The following is a 13,028-nucleotide window of genomic DNA, read 5'->3' on the forward strand; positions in this document are numbered from 1 at the left end:
AACCAATTGCCTATATTTGCGTATGATTTCCGCATAATAAGCTTCAAATTGAACATTGAAAAAGATAGAGAGATTTTTTTAATCTTTTACCGACACAAACTAACGAATTGAGTTAAAGGTAATTTTTTTGTTATACTTCCCGGAAAAAAACGGTTACAACATGGGCTTTCATGATATGACATTTTAACATATTAATGTTATGGACATTTAATAATTATCTTGACGAAAAATAAAGACTATAAATAATTTATTATTAATAAAATTATGAAATTATGATGGTCTTTTAACATATTAATGTTATGCATATTTAATAATTATCTTGACGAAAAACAAAGACTATAAAAAATTTATTATTAACAAAATTATGAAATTATTTACAATTTGATGACTAATTCATCACTCTTTTTTATATGTTAAATTTTTCATAGAAGTTTAAAAATTATTTTATTTTATTTAAACATGTATAACTAATTTATAATATTTTATGCCATACTAAGTCATGATATAATATTTCTTCATATTTTACATTAATAACCATTGTTTTTATATATCGTCTACGATTCTCTAATTACGTCTATTTGTTCAATTTTGTATATGATATCGAATATTCATCATAAATAGATGGTTTAAGATGCCAAAAAAATTATTTACTTGGTGAATATAATACATCAAATATTACAAATACATCATTTAGTTAGATAAATAACCAAAAATCAAAAATTCATATCCGCGCTAGCGCTAGCGCGCGGATCAGGGTCTAGTGTTAATTAAATTTGGGACTTTTTCCTAATAAATGTGGAAACTGATATCTTTTTTCGTAGTAGATGATTGACACGACACATAGGTACAAATACTCTCAAATTTTCTGATACAAATACTCTCAAACTTTCTGATATTAGTTAATAATATACTTTGGCGTAACCTTAAAGTACACGTGAAGTATCAAGTCTACAAAATTTTAAATAGCTAGATCAATTATATGCATCCTTCTAAGTTATAAGTTATAACCAATGGAATCCAAACTACAAAGACATAATTGTGGCAAATAGAAAAGAGGATGCACTCTTTAATAGTCACCGATCTATCTATCTATATAAAGTAGACTTTTCTTTCTTTTTATTGACATGTGGAAGGGAGTTTGTTGACATGTGTCTTTTTTTTTTTGTCTTTTTACATTTTAGATCATTCTTCTTTTAGATTATTGTAATTTGATTCACTATTTTTTTAATTATACACTATCTAATCATTCTCACACTAACCATCATCATTTGAAGTTTGATAATCTATTTTATTGTTCAAAAAATTGCAAAACGAATAAAGAAATAAGTAAAAAAATATAAATGTATTTTAAATATTAATTTATTCACAGCTAAAAATAACATAAACTTTCGCTTTATTATTTTTTACAATTTTCTATTATTTCATTTACAACTATATATTTATCTTAATATTAGTCAAACTAAAGTAGAACACATATATAATCTAAACATAAAACCTCCATAATCACAGAGAAAAAAATGTTAAAGTAACACTAACTCAATAAAGGTCCAGAGCTCAAAGGCGATAAAGAACGAAAACTAACTTACCCCACTTTATCATAGAGAGTCTTGGCCAGAACAATCAAAAATCAGTAAAATGTAGAAAGATAATCTTGAGATAAAGCAATCCCTCAAACACAAATGAGTGTGATCAAGGACCAATGTAAAGAACCAAGAAAGCGGGTTAGAGGAAGAATAATCAAGAGAAGGCCAAAATCACCAGGAAACAGGAAGAGACATACATAACGAACGATAAGCACAACCACCAGCTAGGAGGTAAGAAATACCTCACAAACTAAACAAGCACAAACAAGACGCCTATGCCGGTGAAGAACCACAAAGCTCTGGATAGAAGAGACCAAAGCTCCAAGAGACTAATACCGCGCACTTATACTAAGGGAAGCAAGGGAAGAAGAGAACAACATGAGTGAGGGAGAACGGAAGCCAACCCCCGAGAAACATGAGCCCAGACTTGAGACCAGAAATAATCTTCCAAATCTACAGAGAATACTCGGAGGAGAACACTATCCAAACCTTGAGTGGCAAACATGGCGAAAGGGAGAGTCACAAAGACGCGAGCAGCGATGAAAGCTGCAACGAGATGAGGGAACATAGATGGAAGGGTAGACAAAACGAAATCATCAAATCGTGGAGCCTTCCTCGAGCTATAGAAGTCAGATCACCAAAAACCATATCTTGAAAACCAAGATGAGAAGGGAGTATCGATGGTAAGCCATCGACGAGGAAAACAACTTCAAAGACGACTAAACTCTGACCCAACCTAAAGAGATTCAGTTCCTAACATCAGCTGAAATCTAAGGAAGAAGAGGAGCATCCAATATTGAATGGAGCAGCCTAAAACGACGCGAGAAAAAACTGCACAACTGGGAGCTCCTAAACCCGATCTACAACAAATACCATAAATCTCAAGGCGAAAAAGGCGATAAAGAAAAAGAGCATGAGGTGAATCTTTTTCGGTGATGATGAGAAACACCGCATACCAGAAAGGTAAACAAAATACATAGATGTTGAAGGCTCAATGTCAAAATATGGAAAAAAGGCAAAAACATCTTGAAAGTTATAATGTTCAAAAATATGAGAAAAATAAAAGACAATTTTGACGCTGAAATCGTTAATCTTAGAATCAACAAATGCATAAATACAAAGTTATTGAAATTCAATATATTTTTACTTTAGAAGCTCACTTCTCTACTAACAAATACTATACAGACAAAACACATTATTGAAAAAACAAAGACAAAATATATTAACATATCACTATTATTACTACATAACACAATAAAAACACCAAATAACGTTCTTAACAAATAAAAGCGATCACATAATTACATTATCCAAAAAATTATATTTTTAACAACAATAAAACAATTTTCCGGGCGCGGACACCACCCTAGTAACTAATATTAAGTGGAAGTGAATTGATATATGATTTTTTCTTTTTGCATCAATTCTGCCTCCTGTCACCATTGCTTTGGATTTTGCAAAGATCCTATGGAAGACAATGTTATGAATTTTACAATTCAGTTTTATTATATTTCCTTATAAAATATTCTCTCCGTTTTATTTTATTTATCATTTTAGGCTTGTACACATAAATTAAGAAAATAATTAATTTTATATTTTAAAAAATAAAAATATTATTACTTATACATTTAATTACATTTTAATCAATAAAAAGATAAAACAGTATATAAAGTTAATAAATTTGCATTAAAATTATAAACGATATTTATTTTGAAACGGAAATTTTACTAGGACAACCAAATTAAAATAGATGGAGTAGTGTCTTTTGGACATGATCGACAAAATCGAAAAGTTTGTTGTCTACTACACTAAATACACAAACAGACATCAAAAATAATTGGTAAATGGAGAGCCCATGGCAGCCGTTGGATGTCATATTCTTATGAAACGTTGTTTTCGAAGTTATTAGAGCATCTGCATAGCGCATTTCTACGCGTCTCTAAAAGGAGGACACGATTTTGCAAAAACGGTATACAAAGTGTGCACAATAAGAAACGTGTGCTGTGTGTCTTTTGCACTGTTCGTGGGCCCCACCGACACGTGGCGATCCGCGATTGGTGTACTTTTTTTTTGAATCAGAAAAAAAAGAATAATAAAATAAGAAATTTTAGCGATGCAGATGCTCTTATTCTTCCGCTGAGATGCTCTTATTCTTCCGCTGTATTTTTTCTTCCGCTGTATTATATGCAGTTATATACTCAAACAGATGTTGATATAAATACTTGTTTGCTCGAAAGAAATAAAATATTTGCAAACTTAAAGTTTCTTCATGACCTTTGTCCGGTACGTCCATATCACAAAACATCGTTGTTGTTTGGTAATGTTAAGTCAAATCTCGCGAGGCTATAGGTTAATCTAAATTTTCCAAACTCAAAATTAATATTGAAAGTTAGAAACAATTTTTTTAATGAGAAATATTTACTGATTTACATGTATGATGTCCGAACGTAATATTTATTTTAAAAATCTACAATTGTGGGTTAACTTACTTAAAACATTTACACCCATAAAAAGCTCACTTAAAACAGTTTTTTTTTTTTAATTTTAAAGAGACAAAACATCTCGAACTGATAGCTGATCAAAATCTTTTATATATTAAAAGAAAAACATCGTAATAAATGTATTCACATTATAATAGACACATAGCAGCTTCACAATGATTTGACAATAAATATGATAATACGTTCACACTATATTCATAAATGTGTTCACACTATGTACTTTGCGTTTTTTTTTAATATAAAACTCACCTATATGGTTCCAATAAAACTCTAGATTTTTCGGTTCGAATAAAAATAGATTGTGTGTCTTTTGCACTGTTCGTGGGCCCCACCGACACGTGGCGATCCGCGATTGGTGTACTTTTTTTTTGAATCAGAAAAAAAAGAATAATAAAATAAGAAATTTTAGCGATGCAGATGCTCTTATTCTTCCGCTGAGATGCTCTTATTCTTCCGCTGTATTTTTTCTTCCGCTGTATTATATGCAGTTATATACTCAAACAGATGTTGATATAAATACTTGTTTGCTCGAAAGAAATAAAATATTTGCAAACTTAAAGTTTCTTCATGACCTTTGTCCGGTACGTCCATATCACAAAACATCGTTGTTGTTTGGTAATGTTAAGTCAAATCTCGCGAGGCTATAGGTTAATCTAAATTTTCCAAACTCAAAATTAATATTGAAAGTTAGAAACAATTTTTTTAATGAGAAATATTTACTGATTTACATGTATGATGTCCGAACGTAATATTTATTTTAAAAATCTACAATTGTGGGTTAACTTACTTAAAACATTTACACCCATAAAAAGCTCACTTAAAACAGTTTTTTTTTTTTAATTTTAAAGAGACAAAACATCTCGAACTGATAGCTGATCAAAATCTTTTATATATTAAAAGAAAAACATCGTAATAAATGTATTCACATTATAATAGACACATAGCAGCTTCACAATGATTTGACAATAAATATGATAATACGTTCACACTATATTCATAAATGTGTTCACACTATGTACTTTGCGTTTTTTTTTAATATAAAACTCACCTATATGGTTCCAATAAAACTCTAGATTTTTCGGTTCGAATAAAAATAGATAACGAATCAAAAACCAAACTATATATATATTATTTTTATTGTTTACGGATAAAGTTGAGCAAAATATTCATAAATTTTGATTCGATTCGTTATCTATTTTGATTTGAACCAAAAAATCTGGATATCCGTAACTCTACGAAACAAATCAAATACTAAAATACAATATCCAAAAAAGAAGCAAATCACAAATACTAATATTTTTATGAACAAATATTTAATTCGATCTGTTATATGCATATATATATATACATATATGTAAATAATTATATATATACGTTATATATATTATACTTTATATCAGTTTTATAATATTTTTATGAATTAAATTTATTATATTAGGTACTAGAATTTTAAAAGTTAAATAATGTTTTAGTTTCGTAATAATTGTAATAAAATGTTATTATTAAAATTTTCAACTATTTTTAAAATTTTATTTTATTTACGGATCAAATCGGATATTCTGTAAAATTCTAAAACATTTCGGATATCCGAGTCACCGAATATCTAGGTGGCTAAAGATCGAATCGACACGAATACTTCCAAATACCCAGATATTCGATTGGTGCCCACCCCTATTTACGGATACAATTTTATTTTCTTTATATGTAAAAAATGACTAATGTCAAGACCTTTTTTATTTTAAATTAATTTTAATTTTATCTTTCATGTATTATTTTGAACAATGTCATTTAGTATTAATTAAAAATATCTTTATATATTTGTCAACTATTTTTATATACTTTTTACATACACATATATGTGCACCTTGATGTGGGTACATTGTAACTAAGTAGTCACCACAACTGAAGTATCTAATTTTTTTGAAAGTTGAAATATTTTTCCTTAATGCTTCTTTCACTACCGACCAAATTGTAGTGAAATAATATTTTTTTCTTTTTCTTAAACTATTATCTGTTTAGAAACTATTATTTGTTTAAAAACTATAATATGAAACTATTGGTTTGACATGACGACTATCTAAAATTCATAACATCAAAATAAACAAATAATATTAATTTTTGGTTTTTACCGAAAAAAACCAAAAAATCAAACATTTTAACCGAATAAACTAAAATGAATATTAATTTAAAATAATAGTTATATTTTAGAAGATTAAAACCCGAAAAAAATTAAAACCAAATCAATATCCAGATTAAACAGATTTAATGTAATTTTATTAAAAATAATGAAACCAATAATCACATCCCGCACAAGGTGTGGGTTATTACCTAGTCATAAAACCCAGCCACGTAAATGTCTCTACTAAACTCTCTCTAACAAAGGCAACTTTTTAGGGTTTCACCTTGGCTCCGGCGGTCGGCCACCTCGTGCGTAGCCAGAAGCGTTTCTCTTCCTCCCTTCCTCATTTTTCCTTTGCTCTTCTTCGTCTCCTCTCTGTCGACTCCGATATGTATGGTGCCCTGGCGGAAGCCTCGCCGTTGGATCCCTTTCTCGGCTCCGGAACGAGCAAGGTCTGGCGACCCGTCGTCTCCTCTAGTGTCTCAACGAGGTGTAGCAGGGGGTTGAGGGAGTTTGAGTCGACTTTTAGGGTTGGTTTGTGTTAGATCTGATTTTCACTTTCTAGATGTATTCTCAGATCTCGTGGTGGTTAGCGTGTGAGTGAAGGTGATGGCTTGCTCCTCTGTTTCTCATCTGTCTGTCTATGCGACTTGGTTCTGTTAGTTGAGCTCAAGCTCATCAGAGAAGAAGCTCAAAATGGAAATATCTTTCTGTTATTTTCATTAATGATTCAACGTTTACATTATATAGTATTGAAACCCGGTTTATACATGTACCGAATACAATCTATATTGACCCAACATTAAACCAAACTGAATCAACGCTCATATATTAATATTCCCCCTCAAGATGGCGAGTATATTGAATGGAGAGACATCTTGCTAATGAGTGCGTTGAACTGATTAGGAAAGATAGGTTTGGTGAAAACATCAGCTAGTTGACTAGCAGTGCCAACGTGAAGCGTCTTGATCAAACCACTGCAAATCCTGTCACGGACTTGATGACAATTCAGTTCAACATGTTTTGTTCTCTCATGAAAAACCGGATTGTTAGCAATGTGAATGGCAGCTGTTGAATCACAGAAGAAAGCAATGGGTTTATCTTGAGGTGCCTGCAACTCACGGCAAAGGTTAGCAATCCAAACAACCTCCTTAACCGCAACAGACATTGCTCTATACTCAGACTCTGCTGAAGAATGAGAAGCCACATCTTGCTTCTTTGATTTCCAAGCGATAAGAGCTGTACCAAGAAACATACAAAAGCCATAAGTGGACCTTCGTGTATCAAGGCAAGAACCCCAGTCAGCATCAGTATAAGTCTTTAGTTTCAAATCAGATTCTGCAGAGTAGAACAAACCAAGACCGATAGTCCCTTTAAGGTAATGTAAAACTCTGTAGGCAGCCTTGAGATGAAGACTCTGTGGTGCTGAAGCAAATTGACACAATTTGTTTACTGCAAAGGTGATGTCCGGACGTGTAATAGTAAGATACATTGGCCGTCCAACCATTCTGCGATACACAGTAGGATCATCCAAGATTGGTTGATCTTTATCAGAGAAAAGCTTGACATTTGGATCCATTGGAATAGAAGCCGGCTTGCAAGCCATCAAACCAGTTTCTTCTAATAACTCCAGGATGTACTTGCGCTGACAAATAGAAATCCCTTTACTAGATCTGGCAATCTCCAAACCAAGAAAAAACTTCAAAGAACCAAGATCCCTTAGTTTAAACACTTCGCGGAGATTGGCTTTAAGTTGTTCCACTTCATTATCATCATTGCTCGCAATGACAATGTCATCAACATACACCAAAACGACCACATATTTCCCACCAAAATTCTTGATGAATAATGTGTGATCAGTCTGTGACTTAGCAAAACCCATAGAGATAAGAGTAGAGCTAAACTTGAGAAACCATTGCCTAGAAGCTTGCTTGAGTCCATATAAGGATTTTTGTAACTTACAAACCGCATTTGGAGGCAATGATTCCCCCTGTTTTGGTGTATATCCTGGAGGAAGCTTCATGTAAATTTCTTCATGCAAATCTCCATTGAGAAACGCATTTGAGATATCAAGTTGTGTGAGACTCCAGTTCTTAGCAGCAGAGACAGCCAAGAGTGTCTTCACCGTAGTCATCTTCGCAACGGGTGAGAATGTATCAACAAAGTCTACTCCCTCTTGTTGTGTATACCCTTTGGCGACTAATCTCGCTTTATAGCGTTGCAAAGTACCATCAGCATTCAGCTTCACCTTATATACCCACTTGCAGCCAATAGCATGTTTTCCAGGCGGTAAAGAAACAATCTTCCAAGTGTCTGTGCTTTCGAGTGCTATTAGCTCTTCATTCATCGCCTTGATCCATTCATCAAACCTCTTAGCTTGCGTGAATGAAGCAGGCTCAATGTGTTTAGATAAAGCACAAATATAGTTTTCATACCCTTCAGAGAGCTTGGCAAATGAGATATAAGAAGCAAGAGGATAAGGAACATCAGTAGCAGTAAGATGACAATAATACTCACTAAGATGTTCAGGTGGTTTGCTGACTCGCTTTGATTTGTCACGTGAAGGAAGAATAGAATCCCATGTTGCTTGTAACACCTCTTTAGGTAAACCAGACGATGCTGTTGGATGAGACTTCTCAGGAACCATATTCATCCAATCAGTATTTAAGAAATCCTCTGAGTAAACCGGCTTCTCCTCAGCATAGGGAAATATATCTTCATGAAAAGTTACATTCCTGGATATATGAACTTTGTTACTCTCAAGATCAAGTAACTTATAGCCCTTGTAACCAGAGGGATAACCAAGAAAAACACAGGGTCTTGAGCGTGGCTGAAACTTATGTCGTCCTTTAGATGAAGTAGACATATATGCTAAACAACCAAACACCCTGAGATCAGAGTACACGACTTTCTTTGGCGTCAATAACTTGAAAGGTGTTTTGTTCTTGAGACGAGAAGTAGAAAGACCGCAGTCAAAACACAATCTCCCCAATGATCCAAAGGAACTTGTGACTGAAACATCAATGACCGAGCTACGTTCAGTATGTGTTGATGTTTCCTCTCCACAACTGAGTTCTGCTCTGGTGTTTCTGGACAAGAGTGATAAGCGACAATACCCTTCTTCTTGAATAAAGCCGTGAAACGAAGCTCTGGAGCATTATCTGAACGAACTCCTTTCACTACAGCTTTATATTGAGTTTCAACCATTTGTAAGAACTCTGGAAAAATCGTGATAACCTCATCCTTGCTTCTGAGTAAATACAACCATGTAACTCTGGTGTGATCGTCAACGATGGTGAGGAAATATTTGTAGCCTTCAGGAGTCGGTACAGAGAAAGGTCCCCACACATCTATGTGTAACATTTCAAACGGATGATCACATATATTGTTATGAGAGATATACCGAAGATGTTTCTGCTTTGCTAGATGGCAAACTGAACAATGATGTATTTTATTTCTCTCTTTTAATCCAAGTACATCATTCAGAGAATCAGTTTTAGACAAGGCAGGATGTCCTAGTCTATTGTGCCATAAAGCAGTATCAGCAACAACATTGGAGCAGAAAATTAAATCCGTAGTATCTTCTGTGTTTGATGAATCAGGAAGTGATGTAGTATCCAGCACATAGAGGTTTGCAATCTCTTCACCCTGACCAATCATCAGCCCCCTGGTAGGATCCTGTATCATGCAAGAAGATCCATCAAACATAATGCGATAACCCAAGTCCTTTGTGACCTGACTCACACTGATCAAACTGAGACGAAACTCAGGTATGTAGAGCACGTTATTAAGAACGAGATGACGACTGAGTCTAACACTGCCAACTCCCTCAATATTAACACCCATTCCAGTAGGAAGAGTTACAGAGACATTTTGAGTCACATATAAAGTTTCAAAACGACTCTTGTCACAGGTAACATGATGCGTAGCACCACTGTCTACAATCCATGAAGAAGAACCCAAAACACTACTGGTTGCCTGCAATATGGCTACAAATCTAAGAGTAGATGAGGAATAGGCCATACCAGGCAAAGCAGTAATGGTGGCACCAGATGAGGAAGCAGTAGACTGAATGTTGGAAGGTTGCAGCTTGGAGTTGAAATACGCAATAACCCCCTGAATTTGATCCTTTGTCAAACTGTTGACCATATGAGAGATGTTGTTTCCATTGATCTCGGAGTCCTCGAGAGCAAGTTGAGCGACCACTGGCTTCGTGTAGCTTGTAGGCTTTGCTGAAGTAGTAATCTTCTCTGACTTATTCTTATGTTTATGCTTGAAATCAATCGGATAGCCGTGTATCTTATAGCAAGTATCAGTGGTATGTCCAGTGTAACCACAATGAGTACATATCGGCTTTTGTTGTTTCTGATGATGATAGTTTGACTGAGTCGCATAAACCACAGCAGGAACTTGTGAAGTAGATGATACCTGGAATGCAGAAGCATTCTGAAGAGAACTGAGATTCCTCTGGTTGAAATCCTGATCCAGAAGATTATATATCTCAGACAAATCAGGTACATTTTTCTTCATGATAATCTGACTCCTGATGATGGCATAAGACTCGTTCAAGCCTGCTAAGAACTTAACAATTTTAGATTGTTCAGCCTTTTTGTTCATAGCTTTGCAACAGTCACAGTTGTGACAAGAATCAACGCAATCAGCACTATCCAGCTCATCCCATAAGGTCTTCAGAGTTGTGTAGTAGGTAGATAGATCCATAGAGCCCTACTGCAATGACCAAATTTGTTGAGATAGCTGATATGAACGCGGAAGATTTGTGATGTGGAATCTGGTGGCGAGATCCTTCCAAATATCTGAAGCATCATTGAATCTGAGAATACTTTTGTAAATCTGTTTCGAAACAGTATTTAGTATCCAAGATTTCACCATAGAGTTGCAACGAGACCAGATCCTGAAGCTAGAATGAGAATCACTTGGCCTAGCTAATGATCCATCGATAAACGCTGATTTGTTCTTCGCATCTAACGCAATGTTCATAGCTATACACCAATTATCGTAATTCGTACCATCAAGCACCTCAGAGATGATCGAAAGACCTGGATTGTCGCCGTTGGTTAGGTGAAAGGGAGAATGGATGCTATCGTACGATTCGGATGGAGCGATCGGGGTATTTGGCGGCGAAACCTCGGGATCTGCAGATCTCCGCGCCGATGCCGTTGCTCAACCAGAACGACGGCCAACTCTCCTTGCGATCACCATTGGTGAGCGAGAAAAAGAAACGTGAGCAGAATCGAGTGAGGTTTGAGCCTCACTGCTCTGATACCATGTTAGTTGAGCTCAAGCTCATCAGAGAAGAAGCTCAAAATGGAAATATCTTTCTGTTATTTTCATTAATGATTCAACGTTTACATTATATAGTATTGAAACCCGGTTTATACATGTACCGAATACAATCTATATTGAACCAACATTAAACCAAACTGAATCAACGCTCATATATTAATAGGTTCGATTCGGAGTGGAGCGTCGGGCCTTCCGTGTTGTGAGGCTTGGTGTCTTGTCTCAACCCACGGCTGCGTCTGCGTGCGTCGGAGGTGGTGGAGCTGTCTATCGGAGCTCTCCCGGTGGTTCTGTTGGTCGTGTGGCTGCGGAATGGCTGGGCTCACAAGGTTTATTTCTTAAGGGTTGCGGGTTCTCTGTCGTCTATGGAAGTGACTCTCACTCTCTGGCGTTTTCAACCATAAAAAAATAAATATTAAAAAGACCAAGTTTCAACGACTATATGAATATCGCCATACAACAAAAAAACTAAATCTTCTGCTTCGTGTTGCCATCTTCTCCATGAAGGAAACCATGATTCCAGTGATATATTTTGATACCAAATATATTGTATCAAGATACTAGTGGTATGGTTCGTATGTTTTTTCTTAAATGAATTGTGGTCTTAGTAAACAAAATATGTTCTAAAATATGAAAATGAAAATATGTCGAAAGAGAATGATATTTTTCTGACCCATTTGGTAGTGGCTAGTGCCCATAGTGTATTAGTTTTTTTTGAAGTTACTTAGTTCAAAATGGAATAACATAAATGGTTGTGACTAATGGATTCAACAAAAGTAGTATAAAAATATGATAGTCGTAACAAAGTTAATTTAGTTGGAATTTAAACATAAAGTAAAGTTGATGTTTTATCTAGAGAACATACATATACTATTAAATATCATGTGGACAATATATAAAAGAAACGGCATTGAAATTTTATTTTTGAGAGTAATCTGAATTTAAATGTGTGTAATGTAGTTTTGTTCATATATTCTTCTTATTTGATTTTTGGTATGAAACTAACTCTGGCAATGGAACATATTAGTAAATGAGGAAAAACGTTTATATCTTTTGTTTGAAAATAATAACGAAAATCGAAAACAGTTTGTAAATGAAACTGAAAATTGGAATATAAGAAACCCCCTTATAAATTGTAATAATGATGAATCATATATGACTTTCCCTGGGACAGTTTATGCATGTACGAAGCTATTGATCAATGCAGCGAAAATGAAAAGTATGGCCGTAAGTATAAGCATAGGTTCCATTGTTGCAACTTTCACGATTTTGTAAGTAGACGCCCCATCTAGCTTTCATCACCGAAGAAATAAGTTGCAGATTCAGAAGTCGCCACGTGTCCAAAAACATCCACCCTTCCCTACTGACATGGCGGCGTGTAGAGAAAGAAAATGCAACTTTTAGGTTCCATTCTTGCAACTTTCACGATTTTGTAAGTAGACGCCCCATCTAGCTTTCATCACCGAAGAAATAAGTTGCAGATTCAGAAGTCGCCACGTGTCCAAAAACATCCACCCTTCCCTA

This window comes from Brassica oleracea, chromosome C7 (genome assembly GCF_000695525.1).
Source record: "Brassica oleracea var. oleracea cultivar TO1000 chromosome C7, BOL, whole genome shotgun sequence".
NCBI lineage: Eukaryota > Viridiplantae > Streptophyta > Magnoliopsida > Brassicales > Brassicaceae > Brassica > Brassica oleracea.